The sequence below is a fragment of the Lissotriton vulgaris genome, chromosome 4_1, assembly GCF_964263255.1.
Source record: "Lissotriton vulgaris chromosome 4_1, aLisVul1.2, whole genome shotgun sequence".
NCBI classification, from domain to species: domain Eukaryota; kingdom Metazoa; phylum Chordata; class Amphibia; order Caudata; family Salamandridae; genus Lissotriton; species Lissotriton vulgaris.
In genome coordinates, this window is record NC_141691.1 from 1,541,598,157 (window position 1) to 1,541,622,878 (window position 24,722).

Below are 24,722 nucleotides of genomic sequence, written 5' to 3' on the forward strand. Positions count from 1 at the left end.
ATTACATCAGCAGTAGACAAGCTGTGGGCAGTTCGAACTACTGGGCCTTGAGTACTGATTCCCACAGATGAGGATGCACAGTCAGGAAGGAGCAGAATCATCCCCCTGCCCACCATTGATAGACGCTGTAGTGGCCGTACCAGTAGGTCTAGTGGCCCAAGTGAGGATGGCACTGTACAACCCCAAACAGGGGCTTCCTCACGTCAGTGCGGCATTTGAGGTGCAGCGAATGTGACCACTGGATGGGTGCAGCTACCCACTTTACTTGTACACTTGCTCCTGTTTACAGACTTGCACTGTGACAATACCATGTGCTGGACATTGGGAGAGACATTGGGTGTCATTCAGGCTGTGTGACATAATTTTTCCTGCAGTTAAAGAATAAAACACAGTCTCACAAATGATATCTAGCATTGTGTCATATTTTCTTACCTAGAAATAGGTGTGTGTAATCTCATCTCGCCTCTGGCGCCCAGCAGCTGCACCAGCTACACCGGCTGGCATACGTCCTGGGGCAGGCCCCTCCAGATCTGATGAATCCCATTCACTGAGCTCCACCGGTGTGCCTTTCCTGGTGGCGATGTTGTACAGCATGGTACTTGCTACCACTATCTTGCAACAGGTCTGGATTGTAGTGCCACTCCACTCTTGTGTAGGCATCTGAATCTGCTCTTGAGTATCCCGAATGTACCCTCAATGGTGCCTCTGGTTGCTATGTGGGCACTGTTGTACTGCCGCTCCCCAGCGTTGGCTGGATTCAGGTGGGGCGTCAGTATGAAGTCCCGGACTGCATATGCACTGTCACCTGTGGGGTGGGATGTATATGGTTAAATACTGTCCTGAACATGCTAGTCTTAACAAGTGTGGCCTCTGTTCAAATGCATTTACCTAGTAAATATCCCTCGCCAAACTCCCCACTTGTGAGTCTACGGTGTATCCCACTGTGACGGAAGATGAAATCGTTGTGCGTGCTGCCTGGGTATTTAGCGACAATGTCTGTGATGATGTGTTTTGCATCACACACCACCTGTATGTTCAGAGAATGGTAGCATTTGCGATTCCTGAACACGTACTCATTCTGGAAGGGAGGGGATATTGCAACATGTGTCCCATCTATGCATCCAATGACGTGGGGAAATTCGGCTATTTGATAGAAGTCCTGCTTGGTCTGGTCTAGTGCCTGTGGGGTGCTTGGGAAGTGAATGTGGTGATGCACCCTCTGTACCATGGCATCAAGGAACACATGGAAAAAGCGTGAAACTTCACTTTGTGACACCCCTCCTGCTGAGGCTATCACCCCCTGGAAACTACCTGATGCCAAGAGGTGCGGTGAGCACAGGACCTGGATGTGAGTGGGGATGGAGTGTGTCCTGCGTGTGGGGTGTTTAAGGAAGGGTTTGAGTTCCTCAACTAAATCAAGGATACTCTCTTTATCCAGTCTGTAGTGTGTGCAGATGTCCTCCTCAGTGCGCTGGAACATGGTAATGCGCGCACAGAATATCCTCTCCTGGCGTCTCCTCCTCTGTGCAGCAGCTCTGAGTCGCAGCCTCCTGGCTATCACGTACAGCCCAGCCATTGTGGAAAAAGTATGTTGCATTCTGGGACTCCTTAAATAGTTTGCACCTGGTTACCACCTGCTCCTACTTGGTGGTAATTGCGATTCTCTAAATTGCGATTTTTGTGAATTCGCAAATTGTGATTTTTTAATACATACCATAGTGATTTCTTAATTTGCGATTTCCCGTTTGCGAATTTCGCTAACTGAGAAATCTCAAAATAAGGAATCACTTGGAAATTCGCAGAATTCTGGGTCTCGCAATGTAAGGAATCGCAATTTTTGCTATTTCTCATTTTGCGATGCGATTTCGCTTCATACATTGGAAATAGCTAATTTTTATTCGCAAATGCTGTTTTTTGCGATTCGCAGCGTTTGCGACTAAACATTAGGTTGATACATATGGCCCTTACACATTGCCTTTATTATTCCATAAACTTTAATATTGGAGTAATAAGGCAAGATTAAAACCAGGGAGGATGTCCTGTCAGGTACAATTTAGCCTGTGGCATCAAATAAGTGTAATTCATGACAAAATTATTGTTGCGACATAATTACAGTCACATTAGCTGCATTCTGATGCCACAGTGGGAGCTACCCATTTAAAGTGGATGGGACAGCGGACTCTCTGCTGGCACGCCGAAGGAGCACCAAAGGCAAGCCCGTCTGCGCCTATCTGCGCCCGCCCATGTCCGGCCCGTGTCCAGCACCAGCCACGCTGGCTGACCAGACCATACAACAAGAACTGTCTGGTCCAGGCATCAACTGCTTGAGCTGTCCACTGGAGGCTGCACCTTGACAACAAGCCGTGATCCAAGTACTCTTATACTAAGTGGAGATGGCCAAGAGTGGTGTTGTAAGGCATGCTCCTTCTCTCTTAGTAATGGACAGACCCAAGGACAACGACACAAGGGCATTAGTACGGAAACGTTGTTCAAAGCACGCGCACCAGCATATGGACCCTTTAATAATGCTTGTCTAATCAATTGTCGGGCTCTCCCCAAACACAGACATGATATTTTGCTAACACTTGAATCAAAAACTCTTGACCTCATCTTTCTCACTGGAACATCGTTGAGGGAAAGCTCCAACCCTGATATACTGCTGGCCATTCCAGAAGGCTATAGAATAATCACAGTTAACCGGACAGGCAGCAAAATGAGGGTTGGGCTTGCCGGGATCCTACGAGACCACTGGGAGATCTCATTTAAGGGAATTGATCAGACCAGACAAATTGAAGCAATGCCCTTTAGTATTAAAATCTCTGCCACCTTTGCTGTGGCAGGACTGCTGGTCTACAGGCCCCCGGACTCGGAGCCGTCTGAGCTGTTGGAGATTTACGGTTTGATCACCGATCGTTCTCTGAGACATGCAAAGTTTATTGTCCTGGGCATTTTTAATATCCACATGGACTATGACAAATGTCCCCTAGCCTCTCAGCTGTCTGACTCCCTAAAGGGATAAAATCTCACCCAAAGGGTTGCTTTTTCCACTCACAAAGTCGGTCTTTTACTTGACCTGATCTTTACCAATGTCCCAACTTTAAATGTGGCAGATCCGATCCCCCTCACATGGTCAGATCACAGCCTAATACCATTAACTTTTGCTGGTGCTAGCCACTGACACGCAGCGAAAGCCAAATATGAATTGAAAAGGAACTGGAGGAAAGTCTCACTGGAATCTATGGGATCAATACTTTCAAGCACTCCTCTGCTGCTCACAGGGGAACCTATCCGTGATGCTTCCTCTTTCAATGGCTGGGTTACCACAGCTCTTGATAAAGTAGCCCCAATTAAAAATATGAAAATGACTAGAACCAAACCATCTGCCCCCTGTTTTACAGATGAACTCCGCAACGAGAAAAGTCTTTGTAAAAGTTGGAACGGACATGGCTGAAAACATATGACACTGAGACTAAGAGCGCTTACAGAGCAGTATTAAAAAAATTTAAAAAACTCAAATGTCACACTATTAGTGGCTTTCTGGCAGACCAAATTATAGCCTCTGACAATTCTACCAAGGAAGTATTTAGGATTGTCCAAGGATTGATCAAGTGAGAGGACTTGAAATGCACCATAGCAGCTTCTGCTCCCTTGTGTGAGGACCTCTCCGGCTTCTTTCAGGATAAAATCCAGGTAATATACTCTGCTTTTATCTCTACAAAAACCCCTACCCCGCCCAGCCTAAATTCCACTTCTCAGACACCTGGTGTCAGCCCTGAAGCCTCTCTTAAACAACTTGATAAAGTCAAATATGGATTCCCGATTGATCCGTGTCTGACTAAGTTTTTCACTTCACTCGCCCCTTTACTGAACCCCTCACTAAACCAGATCTGGAATGCTTCCTTAAACACAGGCACCTATCCATCTATCTGGAAAACTGCACTAGTTCAGCCCATTCTAAAAAAATTAGATGCTGACCCGACTCAACTAAAGAATTTCAGGCCGATCTCCCTTTAACCAGCACCGGCCAAGATCTTGGAGAAGGAGTGCAGAAACAACTTTCAGCATACCTAGAATCCAACAACCTCTTACATGACTCTCAATCAGGATTCAGGTCAGGCTACAGTACAGAGACAGCTCTACTGGAAGTAGCAGAAACGATACGAGAAACCTTGGATCATGGTAATCACACAATGTTAGTGCTCCTGGACTTGTCCGCAGCATTTAACACTGTTTCACACCTGATCCTTCTGGAGAGGCTTGAGCAGTTGGGCGTAAGGGACATTGTTCTGACTTGGTTTCGCTCCTTTCTCGAGGGCCGATCCCAGATAATGTTTCTACGCTCTCATGTCTCCTCCGCTCGTCAGCTGGTCTGTAGAGTCCATCAGGGCTCAGCCCTGAGCCCGACCCTATTTAATATTTATCTTGCCTCACTTGCCTCAATCATTGAGCAACATGGTGTCAATGTGGTTTCATACGCTGACGACACCCAGCTGGTGTTTTCTTTTAGGGATCACTCTGAGGCAGTTTTCACCAACTTCAAACAGTGTCTGATTAACATCTCATCCTTGATGACAGGCAACTGTTTAAAATTAAACAAGGACAAAACAGAAGTGCTGTTTTTTAACCAGCCATCACCACCAGAAGCCGAACTTTGGTGGCCTACTGAACTTAATCCTCCTCCTCTGCCAGTCCCGTCTGTGAGAAATCTAGGGTTCAATCTTGACTCAGCCCTCTCAAGGAATGCCCAGAGATGCCAAGTCTCATCCTCATGCTTCTGGAAGCTGAAAACCCTAAGGAGATTTTTACATCTCCTACCAATGGACTGTAGGAAAATGGTAGTTCACACACTGATCACTTCACAGTTAGATTATACCAACAGTCTATACTTGGGTCTTCCAGATTACCTCATCAGAAAGTTGCAGATAATTCAAAATGCGGCTGCCAGGCTCATCAGGAACGCAATACTCCACCATCACATCTCCCCACATCAGTGCAGCCTACACTGGCTGCCTGTCAAAAAGAGAATCCAGTTTACGGCCCTGACCCTTGCTTATAGGTCTACCCGAGACACTGGCCCCAAATACCTAAATCTCATACTACCCAAAAATAATCAAAATAGGACTCTGAGATCGAATCACCAGAGACTCCTAGCTATTCCACGCTTCAAAAAAGCATAAACTAGGTGGTCGCTCATTTGCTTTTTAAAACCTCATCTCTGTGGAACTCCATGCCTGAGCAAATCTGAAAGGCCAACTCAGAACCTTTATTTAGGAAGACTCTTAAAACCTAGCTTTTCAGCCTACCTTAGAGGCTTCACCACCAGGTACTACCACCCCGCAATCGCTGTCAGTGCCAGGACACCTCCGTCGAAGGTATCCGTTGCGCTGTACAAGATGCAATAATACATGTTTCAGCCTCAATCTGCTTATTTGCAACGCTTTCTTCAGGACAAACAATAACACAGGAGGTATGCACACGCTAAGGTGCACCCATCCCTGTGTCGCAATGAAACTGCAAACTGACGGTCTTACCTTCTCAGTATTCTCTGAAAGGCACTCAAGCTATAACCTGTAAAAGACGAGAACAGAAAACAGTAGATAGCTATTCATACACTGAGCGATGTGATTCAACCAGGTGCGAACAACCCTGCTTTCTTCTGTGCTGTTTGGTAAGCTCTCCACACTATGGTGCCTATTATTTGTATTATGAAGTCATTGTGCACACCCACGCATCGAACTGTGTAACTGTGGGTGAATTACAAGTTTACCACACTATGGTGTCTATTATTCATAGTGTGTACTCGTCATGCGCATCCACTCATCAAACTCTGTAACTGTGGATGATTGACTCGTTTGCCACACATTAGCAATTTAATGTGGGAGTTGCCAGTGATTACTGATACATCCGTAATTAAGGATAACAATTAATGACGTAATTATGGTTATTGTGAAAGGTAATGGTTGCACCACCAAGTGATGATGTCTCATGGAGGACAAACAGAGGAGAAAAGAACTCCAAGATTCATGGCTTACATGGGACAACAGTAAGTTCTGCCCCTTGGATCCCGTTGGGGGGCGTTTGGCTATTGTCAAACTCTGGAAATAGGTAAAAAAGGGGGTGGGAAGGGAGACAAAGGGACAAATGAAAGATCGGTTAAAAATAAGAGATACAAAGTTGTAGCTCAAAGCCAGCATTTCTACTTACTTCGTCAAGCACAACGGCCCTCCTCCCATACCTATTATGTACCCTGCCCGGGATCCCGCCAATGTGTGAGTGCGGGAGCCGTGAGTCTATGTAAGCTGGAAGGGCTCTGCCATGTAGCCGCACAGTGGCGTTCACTCGTCATCAGGGAACATGATCATGTGTTACTGGATTTTTGGGACTCAGATGAAGTTGGGAAACATTAACCCATTGGGTCCTTGTGTTCAAAATCCCTAACTTTACTCATTGTTCGTCTGGACAATCCGGGAACCAAAAGGAACATGTTTTTTAATAATAAGCTAGGGGTCGCCTAACGTTACCGATTGCTAAGAATAGCAGATCAAATCAGATGTTATGAGCAAAGGACTTATCATGAGCGCTTTATAATCTCATGGGAACCATCTTTCCTATGTCCCAATTTATTGTGAGCAGAGTCATTTTATGGATTGATTAAGCCCTATCAGGCTGACAGAACTTAGGGAATAAAATGTAGTTAGCACGTTGTAAAAAACTCAAAGGATGGGCTAAATGTTTATAGAGAGTGGTTTGGGATGAACAGGCTCAATATCACAATGGGTCTAGCTGTGGCCCTATTTCTGGTTCAGCAAGTTCCACGAGATATTATCGTTTAACCCTAGTTTATGTGTAGAAGCTTGTATATCCATTTTTGTTCTTTCTCCAGTAACAGTAGGGGTGTGTTGACACTAGTTCTAATCTGTTCAATGATTGTCCATTTTAAATCATTAGTTGTGTGATTAGCCTGTAGAAAGTGCTCTGTCATTCTTGTGGTGCTCTTCTTGCATTGGATGTTACTCCGATGTTGGCAAAAGCGTTGCTTAACTTTCCTACACATCAGCCCAACATATCTCAGTCCACAAGAGCATGCTATCAGGTACACTACACTCATGGAATTGCATTTTGTGTGTGCTTTTAGTGTCCAGACTTTGTTAGGTTCAAGATCAAGGTTTGAGTGGTGAAATGGCACTACACTACAATTCCCACAGTGAAAATATCCTGTGACATTTGGGAGACCCCAGGTGTTTAGTACAGTGGGGGTACGCTCTCTTTCACCAAGCCTAGGGCGGGTGGAGACTAGTGTATCTTTCAGGCTCCTGGCTCTCTTGAAAGAAAAAATAGGGTTTTCCCATTTAAGTGCGCCAGTTTGTAGAATTTTCCAGTTCCTATTGATGGACATAGTCCCCAAGTTGGACACCGTACCATAGGTGGTTACACAGGTAAGTGGGATGTCTTTATTGGGTTTAACTCTGTCTTCTAGCAAAGCCTCTTGTGGTTGTTTCCTGGCGCGTTTCTGGCATTTCGTCAGTATTTTTTCCGGGTACCCCCTGTTCACCAGTTTCTGGGAGAGGGCCTCTGCTTGGGTCTTATAATTCTTTAATTTACTGCAGCCGCAGATATTGACCATAAGGCAAGTTTTCCCTAAGGGCCCTAGGGTAAATACTATTGAATTTAACAAGATTATTTTTGGCAGTTGGCTTATGATAAGTTTTAGTTTCAAGTCTGCCCTGCTCCTTTGTGATTGTTATGTCCAGGAATACCATTTCTTGTTCTTCAAAGGTGTACGTGAACTTAAGGTTAGGATCACAGTTATTGATCCATAGAAAAAAGTCAGATAAACCTGTTTTGGTCCTTGCCAAAGGACAAGGACGTCATTGATGTCTCTCTTCCAAAAAGAGATGAAAGGGATGAAAGGGTTGATTTCATTAGGGATGTATTTTTGATCAAAATGATCGATGTACAATCCAGCCACACTCTGGGTGAAAGTGCTCCCCATTGAAGTTCAGTTAACTTGAAGGAATCGGTCTCCTTCGAACTTTGAGCGCCAGTTTGGCACATTCGATTATGATGTATTTAGGGGTTCTAAACTCCCAGTGGTCTCAGCTAGAATCTTGCTGATCACTTCAATGGTGTCATCTTGTGGAAGGCTTGTATACCAGCTCTCTATGTCCAAACTATCTAAGATGGTGAGGTTGTTGTCAACATTAATGTCTTTAAGCAGATTAAGCAAGCTCTTAGCATCCTTGAGGTAGGTGGTGGTATTCTGCACAAAAGGTTTGAGAAGGAAGTCACAAAAGCGTGATAAAGGCTCCAATAAGGAACCTATGACAGAAACAATTGGACGACCCGGGGGAGCCAAGCGGTTTTTATGATTTTTTGGTAGTGTATTAAAATAGGGGATTTTTTCATCCTGTTACCAAAAAATCTGCCTTTTGTTTGGAAATGTGGCCATTTGTTCTGGCGCAGTCAACCAAAGTCCTGATCTTCTTTTTTAGTACTTGAGTTCAATCAACTTTGAGTGGTGAATAGATCTTTCTGTCTTCCAGGAGACGGTGACAGTCTTTCTGGTAGTCAAACTTATCCTGTAAAACCACCCCACCGCCTCTATCTGCCTGTTTGATCACAATGGCTTTGTTGTTTTTTTAGTTTATTGAAGGCCATTGTTTCTTCTTTGCTCATGTTTTTGAAACTGTCTCTGTCCTCCATTTTTTCGATATTGTTAAATACTGCCTGTTAAAAGGCCATCATTTCAACAGGAGTGGTGTGGGGTGTTGATAAAAGGTGGATTTTTACAAGTTACCCCGTTTCACACAAGTCAGGAGTGTTATGCTTAGATCCCTGTTTCTCAAAAAAGGCTTTTAATCTGAGCTTTCAATCAATCAATCGATCACAGTATTTATAAAGCACACTACTCACCCGTGAGGGTCTCAAGGCTCTGAGGGGGGGGGGGGGCTGCGACTATTGCTCGAAGAGCCAAGACTTGAGGAGCCTCCTGAAGGTGACCAGGTCCTGGGTCTCTGAAAAAGTCAGCTAATTCACAGTGAAGATTGAACTTATCCGATCTTGCTTTAGGAACAAACCCCAAGCCTTTATTCAGGACAATTTCCTCTGTAGTAGTGAGGGTGAGTGAGGATGGAAAGGTTAGTGATTAAATCCTGTGATTGCTCGTCTATGCTTGTGGCTCTCGTATTTTGCTCGGGGTGTTGTTCCCTATTGAGTCGACCTCCTCCCAATGTATCTGATTGGCACTCTTTCTCCTTCCTCTTCCCCTTTTGCCTCTCCCTAAAAAAAGGCGGCCTATAAGGGTTTGGTGTGAAAGGGGGTTGTGGATGTGTTAAAGCCGGGATCCACCCAAACATTGGGTTTTGTTGGTGTTGGTTGAACAGGGATGGGAAGCCTCCCATCCCTGGGGGAGGGTAGTTCTGCCAAGGTTGCTATGCATTTTGGAATCTATTTCTCCCTCTTTGTCTGGATTTGTTCCTACCTCCACTAGACCCACTAGACCCACTATTCGTGGAGGAGCCGTCATCAGGAAGATCTAAGTTTCTCTCATCTCTAGTGGGGGGAGCAAAGTCAGGTTCAGCAGCGTATGGGTACATTTTAACATAGGAAGGTCTTTCTGAAACTTCAATATTTTAGACTCTGTTAAGTTCTCTTTGTATTCGTTAATTTCTTTATTTAGTTCATCCAGCTTTTTTGCACAATGTATTGGTAGTTTTGAAATGGTTTTCTGTTAACTGAATCTCTATCAGCATTGCGTCTGACAGTCTTAGGGAGGTTTTTATAATTAAGACAATACAGTTGTGTGTGCAGTGCCACCCGATCTTGGCCCAGTCTTTTCTGAAGGTGGCATCCTCTAGGAAAATCCGAGGAGCATTTGTGACTATTAATGGAGCTGTATTATTCCGTATGTACTCGATTAGTATTGTTTCATGCAGGATTGTCTTAATCCTGTTACGTTTTTGTTCGGTTAACCTGTCCCAATCAGTTGTTTGTGCAATTGTTTGGGCTATATTAGGGTTAGCAAAGAAGGAGGGTCCTGACAACATGGCATTTACCTCCTCCTCTGTGAATGTCAAGCCTTGGTTCTCCCCCAAGTTTGTCCACAAAAAATCACGATAGGTTCCAAATGAAAATTCTTTCGCAGCTGTGGGCTGCCAAGATATATTAAAACACAAAGAGAGAAAGAGTAGTATGGAACTACTACCAGGGCCCTTGGGTAAGCAATATAATCAATCAAAATAGGGAGTTATTCCACCTGTTGTAACTAGTGCATAGGATGAAATGAGAAAAATAAATGAAAATTTATTTTTAAGAAGAACCCTCACTCATCAACCTAGTTGGTGACATGCTTCATCATAGGATCCCCACCCGAGTGGCCATCAACCCATTGTGAAATTGAGCCTGTTCATCCCAAACGACTCTCTATAAACATTTGGCCTATCCTTTGATGTTTTACACAGTGCTAACTACATTTTATTCCCTAACTTCTGTCAGCCTGATAGGGCTTGATCCATCCATAAAATAAGTCTGCCCACAATAAATTGGGACATAGGAGAAATGGTTCCCATGAGATTATAAAGCGCTCATGATAAGTCCTTTGTTCATAACATCCAATTTCATCTGATATTCTTAGCAATTGGTAACGTTAGGCGACCCCTAGCTTATTATTTAAAAACATGTTCCTTTTATTTCCGGGACTGTCCAGACGAACAGTAAGTAAAGTTAGGGATTTTGAACACACAGGACCCAATGGGTTAATGTTTCCCAACTTCGTGAGAGTCTGAAAAATCCAGTAACAAGTGATCACGTAACATGATGACGAGTGAACGCCACCATGCGGCTGCATGGCAGAGCCCTTCCAGCTTACATAGACACCCGGCTCCCGCACTCACACATCGGCGTGATCCCGGGCAAGGCACATTGTAGGTGCACAAGGAAGGCGATTAAGCTTGAAGAAGTAAGTTGAAATGCCGGCCTTGAGCTACGAATTGTATCTCTTATTTTTAGCCGATCTTTCATCTGTCCTTTCGTCTCCCTTGCCGCCCCCTCTTTTACCTATTTCCAGAGTTTGATAATAGCCAAATGCCCCCGACGGGATCCATGGGGCAGGACTTACTGTTGTCCCATGTAAGCCATGAACTTTCGAGTACTTTTCTCCTCTGTGTTTGTCCTCCATGAGACACCATCACTTGGTGGTGTTACTATTAGCTTTCACAATATCCATAATGACTTCATTAGTTGTTATCCTTAATTAAGGATGTATAAGTAATCACTGGAAACATCCACACTAAATTACTAATATGTGGCGAACTAGTCATTGACCCACGTTTACAGAGAAAGCACCGTTGTTTGCACCTGGTTGAATCACATCGCTCAGTGTATGAATAACTGTACACTGTTTTCTGTTCTTGTCTTTTACAGATTATAGCTTGATTACCTTTCAGAGAATGCTGAGAAGGTAAAACCATAAGTTTGCAGTCTCATTGCGACACAGGGACGGGTGCACCTTAGCGTGTGTATACCTCCCGTGTCATTGTTGGTCCTGAAGAAAGCTTTGCAAATATGCAGGTTGAGCCATGAACTTTCGAGTACTTTTCTCCTCGGTGATTGTCCTACATGAGACACCATCACTTGGTGGTGTGCCCATTGCCTTTCACAATATCCATAATGACTTCATTAATTGTTATCCTTAATTACGGATGTATCAGTAATCACTGGAAACTTTCACACTAAATTACTAATATGTGTGGGGGGAGACTGCAGCACTCACGGGGGTTGCCACACTTCTCATCTGCGAGGAAGGAAGGACTTTCCCAGCCTGTCTCCCGCCGCCGCACTCTCTGCCACTGAGTGCCGCCGCAGAGCGGAGACCAGGACTCGGGGACTCAGGAACACATCCCCCAGCATCCATAGTGGCCTGATGCCGTGCACCGCGATTTGGCGCCAGGCGGCGCATAAACAGCAGCACCACCCCCGGCAGAGCGGGGGAGACTGCAGCACTCACCGGGGTTGCCGCACTTCTCATCTGCGAGGAAGGAAGGACTTTCCCAGCCTGTCTCCCGCCGCCGCACTCTCTGCCACTGAGTGCTGCCGCAGAGCGGAGACCAGGACTCGGGGACTCAGGGACCACATCCCCCAGCATCCATAGCGGCCGGAAGCCGCGCACCACGATTTGGCACCAGGCGGCGCATAAACAGCAGCACCACCCCCCGCGTCGTGGGAGCGCGCGGGAGCCATCCGGGAGAAGCCCGGGACAAGGGCGGGACAGTCACAGACAAGAAGAGGCAGGGCTGGGCCACACTCCTTGTCATTTTGTACCGGACTACTAGGATTTTGAAGACTTCTACTCTGGTAAAGTGTTTCCTTGGTATATTGTTCATAGTCAAGCTAGTGGTGCCACTTACACCCCAGCCGCTTTACAGCCTTGGGAATTGTCGCTTGTTTTCACAATGCCTACCGGTGCAAAGGAAACATTCACACCGGGTTCAGGTCCTCTTGATAACTATTTGGTGAAAATGGTAAACAAAATAAACAGCGATCGAAGGGCCTCTCTGGGAAGAGATAGTCCCTCAAAAATTACCCAAGCTCTTCTGACTCCCGAAGAGAGTCCACCGGAACATGTTACCTGTGATCCGGCCTCTATAGCTGTCTCCACGGTCACAGCCCAGGTCCAAATGGATTCTTCAGCATGAGACATACATATAGTGAGTGAAAATAACGATGAAGCCACCCCTGCTGCTAGGCCAGTTAGAAACTGCAGGAAGCAACAAAGCAAAAGGGGGGGAAGCATTCTAAAAAAAGGGTTGACATCACTGAACAAGTACAGGTCAATCTAGATGAGCCTTCTAACGCACGGGTTGACAGTGATGTTGTAAACAATTTATTGAATTCTGAACAATTTTCCCAACTACTTTGCTCCTTGGAAGTCATGTTTGAAGCCAAACTAGAACAGTTTGTGCAACCTTTAGTTCGGAAACTTGACAGTGTGGCCGCCGAGGTTAAGAGGCTGGGAGGATTACTAGCAAAACATCTACAATCGGCCGATAGTAATAAACAGGGGGAGATGGGTATAGCAGGGCCAGCGCAGGTAGCTAGAGTAGCGCAGGTAGCTAGAGTAGAAAATCAACAAAAATCAACTCACCCCCTAAATATTACCAACCCAGCTATACCAGTTACACCAGCGCCCACCTCCGCACTAAGTGCAGTTATTCCAGTAACAACAGGGTCTGATTTAGTATTCAAAAGTCATGGGGAAAGGAGAAGTAGACCTACAAATTTACCCTCAGCCTGTACCCCCTATGTTGTGATTCTAGCAAATGTACCGCCTCAGGATAGTCCTTCAGCCCAAACGCATAAGGAATCGCACGACTCCCTTAAGTACAAAACTGTCTCCTGGTTAAACAGGAATTGTGTATTCCAGACAAAATTTGCCCCTGATATTTTAAGTACCAGACGAGCAAACTGGATTGGGCCCTCTAGAAAATCCTGTAAAGGAGATTGTATAATAGTCAATTTTAGACACCCACAACACGTGGCTACCGTCTTGCTGAGGGCAGCTTCTTTGGTGCACGATGAAAATAGTATTCGCGTGCGTCCCCTCGGTTTCTTTTATAACCACCCCCCCAGAGGGCCCCACATAGCACAAGATTGAGACCCTACACCCCCGTGACGGCAGAGACGCCGTTTTTTCATCAGGGAACAGGAGGAGAAAATTACTTCAATTATGGGCCTAATATTCCCACACAAAACAGATTTGAAGTATTTTCTTCTCTGGATATGTGTGATTGACGAGAGGCTAGCGAGGGAACTGGGGAAGAGTTTTGCATCCATTTTGTACCTCAGGAATTAGTCCAACTACCTATGAACCCTAGTGCTAGTAACTGTACTCAAGTAATTCATGGTAATCCTAAGGGGTCAATGATTAAGATGTTAACCTGGAATGTAGCGGGTCTACGATCCAAGAGAGATAATACCTCGTGGTTACGTTTTTTGAAACAATATGACATTATGGCTTTCCAGGAGACCTGGGATATAGAATGTGACTTCTGGATGGATGGTTTCACGTCATATTTTGTTCCAGCTTTATAATCAGTGGCCGGGAGAGATATAGGGGGTTTGGTGGTTTTGGTTTCTATGAACTTAAGAGGGTCAGTTAGCAGTATAAATTGTTCATCTAATAATTTTCTTATCCTGGAACTTAAACTTACTAATAATACGAAACTAATTCTGGTGAATTGTTATAACTCCCAGCAAGGGGACTCTCCGAATGCAAATTTGTTATGGTTATCAAATTTTTTAAACACATACACTTTAAAGCAAACCACTTTCTGCCAATATATTCTGTTAGGCGATTTTAATGTAGTCATAATTGTTTGTTAACTGACATTGATGGGCCAGATTTTACATACCGCAACACTTTGAGCATTCAAGTAAGGGGGAAGCACTGGAGAAACTTTTATCTAACAATGATTTGTACGAACCAGGCTTCTTCGATCATAACTCCCGTGTTCCCACATTCACAGGCAGGGGGAGTGACACAATAATTGACTACATATTCCTTTCCCCTGGCCTTTTAAAATACGCAGTCTCTTATAATGCTATACCGTCAATTTTTAGCGACCATAATCCAGTGGCAATTGAAATGGTAGATGGATTCTCTTTTTTAAACACATCTACCCCTCACATGGCGGTGGTTGAAGTGAAAGCAAAAGATCAGGGGAGGAGGCTAAACTGGAGCTAAACTGGAGCAAGGTAATCCCAGACGAGTTTTTTAACACCATCACATTAAAGGCGGCTCTAGATTTAGAAATCTGTGGAGACCAACATTCTACGGGGGAGCAAGTAATATCCTCGTATGAAGCTATCTGTTCCAAAGTGGCTAAAGAACTTACCATTAAAAACAGACCAGTCACTAATAGTTTAGCCATGGGTTGGTTTGATCATAAATGCACCAAATCCCATAATCTCCTCAAAAAAGCTCTCCAGGAGCACCCCAGGAATAAAGTTCTGGTGGTACAGCTTAGACGAGAGTATAAAAAAATAGTGCAGGAAAGGAAAAATGAAATTAAACATAATGCCTGGCTTGAACTTATGGATAAAGCTACATTAAAAGATAGTGCAAAATTTTGGTCTATCATTAATACGCCCCTTTTTTCTAATATTAAAAATAACGTGCTGGAAACTAACATTGCGGAAGAGGATTGGCTGAGCCATTTTGAAAAGATCTATGGTAGCCACCTTGAACTAGAAATTTTTGTGGGTCAAGCCTCAAAATCCCGCGCCATGCCAGTTAGGTTCCATATAGGGGAGGTTATAAAAGCAATTGAAGATTCTGCAGGGAGGAAGGCTACAGGACCAGATGGAGTCCCTGCGGATATGTACAAGGCCAATCCATTGTATTGGGCCAACATCCTGACAAATGTTTTTAATACCTCGGCTAGTGTAGGATTCCCTAAATCTTGGTCCCGGTCGACTATTATCCCGGTGTTCAAGAAAGGCCAAAGGGCAGACCCTAGATGTTATAGGCCCATATCCTTGCTGGACTCCTCTATAAAAATTCTGGGGAAGGTTATCCTAGCAAGAATAACAGGGTGGGCCTCCGACAATAACATACTGTCAGACGCCCAATATGGCTTTAGAGCAGGGAGGAGTACGGAGGACCAATGTCTGAACCTCCATCTAATAATAGCCAAATACACCAAAGCGGCCATGGGCTCCATTTACTTGGGTTTTATGGATTTGTCCACAGCTTTTGACCTAGTTAATAGGTCAAAGCTGTGGACAATGCTCCTGGATTTGGGACTTGATCGGTCCCTCGTGTACTTCTTGGCCGAGCTCCACAAAGATCTGAATGCCTCCATCAGGATGACGTCCGAGGGGAAATGTACGTCCAGCTTTAAGTCCAGTAGAGGGGTACGACAAGGATGCATATTAGCCCCTATGCTGTTTACATTATACATAAATGCCCTGGAACAAAGTCTGTTGGCAGCAACGCCGGACATTCCGCGTATGGGAGGTGCCCCGATCCCGGTGCTCCTATACGCGGATGACGCTGTCCTTTTGGCCAGGACCCCTCTAGGTTTGCAAAGACTGCTGGATTTGTTTGGGGACTTCATGAAAAGCCTGGACCTGGTGGTAAACAACGGCAAATCACATGTTATGCTGCTGGGGCCTGCAAAAAATAAAGTTAAGACCTTCTTTTGCGGTGGTGAATAAATTTCAAGAGTGAAGGTATTTACCTACCTGGGAGTAGTTTTCGACAATAAAAGTACTTGGTCCCCCCAGCTTTTACTAAAGGCAAACTCCGCGAGAAATTCTTCAGCGGCAGTACTAGGTTTTGCCAAAAGGTTGGGAGGGAAGCCGGTAGAGGCAATAGTAACAATTTACAAAGCCAAGACCATTTCTATCGTAAGGTACGGGGCGTCAATTTGGGGTTACATTAAAAACGACATGATCCAAACGGAAGAAAATAAATTCCTACGCTCTCTTCTTGGCCTTCCAAATTCAACCGCTTCCTACTCAGTCCATCTGGAACTAGGGATTGGTTACATAGCAGATATAATTAAAATAGCCCCAATACTGCTATGGATCAAAATCTGGTTAAATTCTAACCTCTCCCTAAATCATAAAATCTTAAAGGACTGCATTAGGTTAGACAATAGGAACAAAATTCTGTGGTTGTCTAACATAGAAATGTTAGCTGCATATATGGGGAGACCAGACATTTTTTCTATCCCAGAATCCCTATGTAAGGCTGATCTTGAGTGGGTAAAAACCAACTTCATCAAGTTAAGAGAGGCTGAGCGGGAGGGAGCAGAACTCTGTAAATCCTCTGTCAGGGGGCATGTTTTGGTAACCCTGTCTCCAGCAATGCCACTATACCTGACAACAGTAACCAATCCTTTCCATAGATGGCTGTTGACAAAATTACGGTTTAACCAAATACATATGCTCCTATGGGAAGTGGAGGGTTGGAGTAGACTTGAAGATGTTGCCCCCTGTAAGTGTGACCACTTTTCACCTCAAGACACCACGCACTTTATGTTTTTCTGCCCACTATATAAACATGCCAGGAAAAGGTTTATCATTCCATTGTTAAAAAGTATGAACTTTATTCAGTGCAAGCCAGCCTTAATGTTTTTACAATTGGTAGAATCTCCATTAATTATGTTCTGTGTTGCCAGCTTTCTTGCAGCGTCTGTTAGAGAGAAGAGGGTCAGACAAAAAACTGTACAAGAGACTGATCCCCTCAATTAACAGACAATGAATTTGTATTAACTGCTTAGGTGGCTATGGTCAATTATGAATTTTCACTGTTAATGAATAGTTTTTATCTGTATAATAGTTATTTATAAGATTTTTAATATTATGTACATGTATACCATACTTTTATGATTTTAACTAATCGAATAAAGTGGATTTGACTTGACTTGACTAATATGTGGCGAACTAGTCATTCACCCACGGTTACAGAGAACGCACCGTTGTTCGCACCTGGTTGAATCACATCGCTCAGTGTGTGAATAACTCTCTACTGTTTTCTGTTCTTGTCTTTTACAGATTATAGCTTGATTACCTTTCAGAGAATGCTGAGAAGGTAAAACCATAAGTTTGCAGTTTCATTGCGACACAGGGAAGGGTGCACCTTAGTGTGTGTATACCTCCTGTGTCATTGTTGGTCCTGAAGAAAGCCTCGCAAATATGCAGGTTGAGGCTGAAAAATGTAGACCGTAATTATGTCACAACAATAAGCTTGTCACGTATTACACTTGTTAGCTGCCACAGGCCAAATTGTACCTGAGAGGACATGCCCCCTGGTGTTAACCTTGACTTATTACTCCAATATTAAAGTTTAGGGAACAATAAAGGCAATTTTACGTTCTTTTCAAATGTTCTCACTTTGCACAACCAAACAACAAGCTCCGCTGTAATCAGGCATTGTAGCACACACAAGAGGCAATCATCCACTCGGGTGGGAGCCTATGATGAAGCATGTCACTAACTGGGTTGGTGAGTGAGGGTTCTTGTTAAAAATAAATGTTCATTAATTTTTCTCCTTTCATCCTAAGCACTAGTTGCAACAGGTGGAACAAATCCCTATTTTGATTGATTACATTTCCAGGAGTGGTCTTTGCTAGTATGAGCGGTGGGGAGAGTGTGGGGCGGGGGACTCAACAGACGACGACAGGGGAAAATGTAATATTTATTTAGTTTTCTCTCGTTGTCTGACAAGTCTCCGCACCCTACTCCACCACTCTTACTTGCACGGGCCACCCCTGACCATTTCAGGATTCTTCTAGGAGGAGTGCATGAAAGATGAGAAGCAGGAGTGGTGTTGTTGATGTGCTGCTGGATCACCTGGATTTTTTCACTAAAGAAAACTTTGATGACATTCCATTTGTATTTGGAATGTGGCAAAGGAGGGTCAGGTTGATGCAGTGTTTGATTTCCTTGAAAAGCTATCTCCTTCAGCTGGTGTATAATTATTGAAGTTGTGTTTCCCCTGGTATATATTACTATGCCTAACCAGAAGAAATGCATTACCCAGGGGTAGTACTGCTAAATACTTTTCGATGTACATTTTTTTCCTGGCAAGCTTACTAAGATGTCTTTTTCTGCTATGAACAGGAATGTCACTTTGACAGTGCAAACATGTACAAAGATCCTCAAAACAGTTATATAAAACAAAAGTCATAACAAAAGCAATTTCTTTTCATTGCTTTCTGTGAGCAGATAGCATCTGAAAGATGTGTTATAGCTGCTCTCAAAATCCTAAGTTTCATTTCAGATTCTACTTTCCAGTTCTCTTCAACTTGTGGTGCTATTTAACCGACATTATGGTCCACAGTTTTGAAATGAATGTTAGACCATAATTATGTCACAATACGTTTGTCACGTATTACACTTATTGGATGCCACAGTCCAAATTGTACCCGACAAGACATCCACCCTGGTTTTAATCTTGCCTTATTACTCCAATATTATAGTTTAGGGAATAATAAAGGCAATTTTAAGTTTTTTCACCTTTTCTCACTTTGTACTACCAAAAAAACAGCTCTGCTGTAATCAGGCATTGTAAAAACAACAATTGATGGACAATGTCATACATTCACCCCAGTACAGAGATCTGGGCCTAAATCCATCCTTTTTTTGCACTCCACACCACCCCAGTTCAGACATTGCCATATGCAAATTAGCCTTGACCCTGTGCCTCATGGTAACAGTGCAGCCTGAGCTGCCAAGCCATGTCTTTCCTGGATCGAAATCAAGCATCCTAGGACCGGTTTCTGGCTATCAGCCGTCTTCAGCCAGGATAGCTTGACTCCAGTGATGTGGAGAGCATGCGTTTAGGCCCAGATCTCTGAACTGGGGTGAATGTATGACATTGTTCTGCATTCTGTCCATCAATTGTTGTTTTTGCATTTGTCACCCCGAGTGGGATGGGTATGCTAAGACATGAGTCCCAGGCTCTCCAAACCACTGGAGTCAAGCTATCATGCCTGAAGACGGCTGATAGCCAGAAACCGGTCCTAGGATGCTTGATTCCAGTCCAGGAAAGATATGGCTAGGCAGTTTGGGCTGGACTGTTCCCATGAGGCACAGGGTCAAGGCTGATTTGCATATGGCCATGTCTGAACTGGGGTGGTGTGGAGTGCAAAAAAATGATCGATGTAGGCCCAGATCTCTGTTCTGGGGTGAATGTATGACATTGTTCTGCATTCTGTCCATCAATTGTTTTTGCATTTGTCACCCCGAGTGGGATGGGTATGCTCAGACGTGAGTCCCATGCTCTCCACACCACTGGAGTCAAGCTATCCTGGCTGAAGACGGCTGTTAGCCAGAAACCGGTCCTAGGATGCTTGATTCCGGTCCAGGAAAGACATGGCTTGGCAGTTCAGGCTGGACTGTTCCCATGAGGCACATGGTCAAGGCTGATTTGCATATGGCCATGTCTGAACTTGGGGTGGTGTGGAGTGCAAAAACACGATGGGTGTAGGCCCAGATCTCTGTACTGGGGTGAATGTATGACATTGTTCTGCATTCTGTCCATCAATTGTTGTTTTTGCATTTGTCACCCCGAGTGGGATGGGTATGCTCAGACGTGAGTCCCATGCTCTCCACACCACTGGAGTCAAGCTATCCTGGCTGAAGATGGCTGATAGCCAAAAACCGGTCCTAGGATGCTTGATTGCAGTCCAGGAAAGACATGGCTTTGCAGTTCGGGCTGGACTGTTCCCATTAGGCACAGTGTCAAGGCTGATTTGCATATGGCCATGTCTGAACTGGGGTGGTGTGGAGTGCAAAAAAACGATGGATTTAGGCCCAGATCTCTGTACTGAGGTGAATGTATGACACTGTGCTGCATTCTGTCCATCAATTGTTGTTTTTGCATTTGTCACCCTGAGTGGGATGGGTATGCTCAGACGCGAGTCCCATGCTCTCCACACCACTGGAGTCAAGCTATCCTGGCTGAAGACGGCTGATAGCCAGAAACCGGTCCTAGGATGCATGATTCTGGTCCAGGAAAGACATGGCTTGGCAGTTCGGGCTGGACTGTTCCCAAGAGGCACAGGGTCAAGGCTCATTTACATATGGCCATGTCTGAACTGGGGTGGTGTGGAACACAAAAAAATGATGGGTTTAGGCCCAGATCTCTGTACTGGGGTGAATGTATGACATTGTTCTGCATTCTGTCCATCAATTGTTGTTTTTGCATTTGTCACCCCGAGTGGGATGGGTATGCTCAGACGTGAGTCCCATGCTCTCCACACCACTGGAGTCAATCTATCCTGGCTGAAGACGACTGATAGCCAGAAACCGGTCCTAGGATGCTTGTTTCCGGTCCAGGAAAGACATGGCTTGGCAGTTCGGGCTGGACTGTTCCCATGAGGCACAGGGTCAAGGCTGATTTGCATATATCCATGTCTGAACTGGGGTGGTGTGGAGTGCAAAAATCTATGGATTTAGGCCCAGATCTCTGTACTGGGGTGAATGTATGACATTGTTCTACATTCTGTCCATCAATTGTTGTTTTTGCATTTGTCACACCGAGTGGGACGGGTATGCTCAGACGTGAGTCCCATGCTCTCCACACCACTGGAGTCAAGCTATCCTGGCTGAAGACGGCTGATAGCCAGAAACCGGTCCTAGGATGCCTGATTCCTGTCCAGCAAAAACATGGCTTGGCAGTTCGGGCTGTCCTGCTCCCATAAGGCACAGGGTCAAGGCTGATTTGCATATGGCCAAGTCTGAACTGGGGTGGTGTGGAGTGCAAAAAACTATGGATTTAGGCCCAGATCTCTGTACTGGGGTGAATATATGACAATGTTCTGCATTCTGTCCATCAATTGTTGTTTTTGCATTTGTCACCCCGAGTGGGATGGGTATGCTCAGACGTTAGTCCCATGTTCTCCACACCACTGGAGTCAAGCTATCCTGGCTGAAGATGGCTGATAGCCAGAAACCGGTCCTAGGATGCTTGATTCCGGTCCAGGAAAGACATGGCTTGGCAGTTCTGGCTGGACTGTTCCCATGAGGCACAGGGTCAAGGCTGATTTGCATATGGCCATGTCTGAACTGGGGTGGGGTGGAGTGCAAAAAACGATGGATTTAGGCCCAGATCTCTGTACTGGGGTGAATGTATGACATTGTTCGGCATTCTGTTTTTTTCATTTGTCACCACGAGTCGGATGGGTATGCTCAGACGTGAGTCCCATGCTCTCCACATCTCCACACCACTGGAGTCAAGCTATCCTGGCTGAAGACAGCTGATAGCCAGATACCGGTCCTAGGATGCTTGATTCTGGTCCAGGAAAGACATGGCTTGGCAGTTCGGGCTGGACTGTTCCCATGAGGCACAGGGTCAAGGCTGATTTGCATATGGCCATGTCTGAACTGGGGTGGTGTGGAGTGCAAAAAAATGATCGATTTAGGCCCAGATCTCTGTACTGAGGTCAATGTATGGCATTGTTCTGCATTCTGTCCATCAATTGTTGTTTTTGCATTTGTCACCCCGAGTGGGATGGGTATGCTCAGACGTGAGTCCCATGCTCTCCACATCTCCCCACCACTGGAGTCAAGCTATCCTGGCTGAAGATGGCTGATAGCCAAAAACCGGTCCTAGGATGCTTGATTGCGGTCCAGGAAAGACATGGCCTGGCAGTTCGGGCTGGACTGTTCCCATTAGGCACAGTGTCAAGGCTGATTTGCATATGGCCATGTCTGAATTGGGGTGGTGTGGAGTGCAAAAAAACGATGGATTTAGGCCCAGATCTCTGTACTGAGGTGAATGTATGACACTGTGCTGCATTCTGTCCATCAATTGTTGTTTTTGCATTTGTCACCCTGAGTGGGATGGGTATGCTCAGACGTGAGTCCCATGCTCTCCACACCACTGGAGTCAAGCTATCCTGGCTGAAGACGGCTGATAGCCAGAAACCGGTCCTAGGATGCTTGATTCTGGTCCAGGAAAGACATGGCTTGGCAGTTCGGGCTGGACTGTTCCCAAGAGGCACAGGGTCAAGGCTCATTTACATATGGCCATGTCTGAACTGGGGTGGTGTGAAACACAAAAAAACGATGGGTTTAGGCCCAGATCTCTGTACTGGGGTGAATGTATGACATTGTTCTGCATTCTGTCCATCAATTGTTGTTTTTGCATTTGTCACCCCGAGTGGGATGGGTATGCTCAGACGTGAGTCCCATGCTCTCCACACCACTGGAGTCAATCTATCCTGGCTGAAGACGACTGATAGCCAGAAACCGGTCCTAGGATGCTTGATTCCGGTCCAGGAAAGACATGGCTTGGCAGTTCGGGCTGGACTGTTCCCATGAGGCACAGGGTCAAGGCTGATTTGCATATATCCATGTCTGAACTGGGGCGGTGTGGAGTGCAAAAATCTATGGATTTAGGCCCAGATCTCTGTACTGGGGTGAATGTATGACATTGTTCTGCATTCTGTCCATCAATTGTTGTTTTTGCATTTGTCACACCGAGTGGGACGGGTATGCTCAGACGTGAGTCCCAGGCTCTCCACACCACTGGAGTCAAGCTATCCTGGCTGAAGACGGCTGATAGCCAGAAACCGGTCCTAGGATGCCTGATTCCGGTCCAGCAAAAACATGGCTTGGCAGTTCGGGCTGTTCTGTTCCCATAAGGCACAGGGTCAAGGCTGATTTGCATATGGCCATGTCTGAACTGGGATGGTGTGGAGTGCAAAAAAAGATGGATTTAGGCCCAGATCTCTGTACTTGGGTGAATGTATGACATTGTTCGGCATTCTGTCCATCAATTGTTGTTTTTTCATTTGTCACCACAAGTCGGATGGGTATGCTCAGACGTGAGTCCCATGCTCTCCACATCTCCACACCACTGGAGTCAAGCTATCCTGGCTGAAGACAGCTGATAGCCAGATACCGGTCCTAGGATGCTTGATTCTGGTCCAGGAAAGACATGGCTTGGCAGTTCGGGCTGGACTGTTCCCATGAGGCACAGGGTCAAGGCTGATTTGCATATGGCCATGTCTGAACTGGGGTGGTGTGGAGTGCAAAAAAATGATCGATTTAGGCTCAGATCTCTGTACTGAGGTCAATGTATGGCATTGTTCTGCATTCTGTCCATCAATTGTTGTTTTTGCATTTGTCACCCCGAGTGGGATGGGTATGCTCAGACGTGAGTCCCATGCTCTCCACATCTCCCCACCACTGGAGTCAAGCTATCCTGGCTGAAGATGGCTGATAGACAGAAACCGGTCCTAGGATGCTTGATTCCGGTCCAGGAAAGACATGGCTTGGTAGTTCGAGCTGGACTGTTCCCATGAGGCACAGGGTCAAGGCTGATTTGCATATGGCCATGCCTGAACTGGGGTGGTGTGGAGTGCAAAAAAACGATGGATTTAGTTTCCAGATCTCTGTACCGGGGTGAATGTATGACATTGCTCTGCATTCTGTCCATCAATTGTTGTTTTTGCAGTAATCAGGTGTTGTAGCACACCCGAGAGGCATTCAGTCATTCAGGTGGGGACCCTATGATGAAGCATGTCACCAACTAGGTTGGTGAGTGAGGGTCCTTCTTAAAAATAAATGTTCATTTCTAATTCTCCTTTCATCCTATCTATTACTTGCAACAGGTGGAATAACTCCCTATTTTGATTGATTATGTTACTTACCCAAGGGGACCAGCAGTAGTTCCATAGTACCCTTTCTCTCTATGTGTTTGATTTTATCACTCCTCGAAATTCCAAATGTGCACCAAGGATCTGGAACAAAATACCCATATCCACCATGACTATCCAAACCCTGTTCTGATTGAGGAAAAAAATATACCTCTTCAAAGAACATTACATCACAATACAGAAACTGTTCACTTCTGCTCCTAGAACCCAGCTACCTCTCCTATCACTCATTGACTGTAAGCTTGCCTTAAACATGTGGAGCACAGTGCTGCCTGTGGCTAGGTTTGGACTATGTAAATATCAAACACCGACACACATTCATATCTTTAGCATGTAATTGTACTATACTTGATGATTTACTACTTTAATAAGAATTCTAATAATGATACCAAAAAGTCTTTCAATTCTGTGTTGCCAATTATTGCCAGTCATTTTATAATGAAGCTAAATTAAGGTCTCAAAGAAGCAAACAAATCTTTAGTAACAGTAAAGAATTGTATATTGAAATTATGGTAATTTAGTAATAAATTATTAAGTCTCATTCTTTCT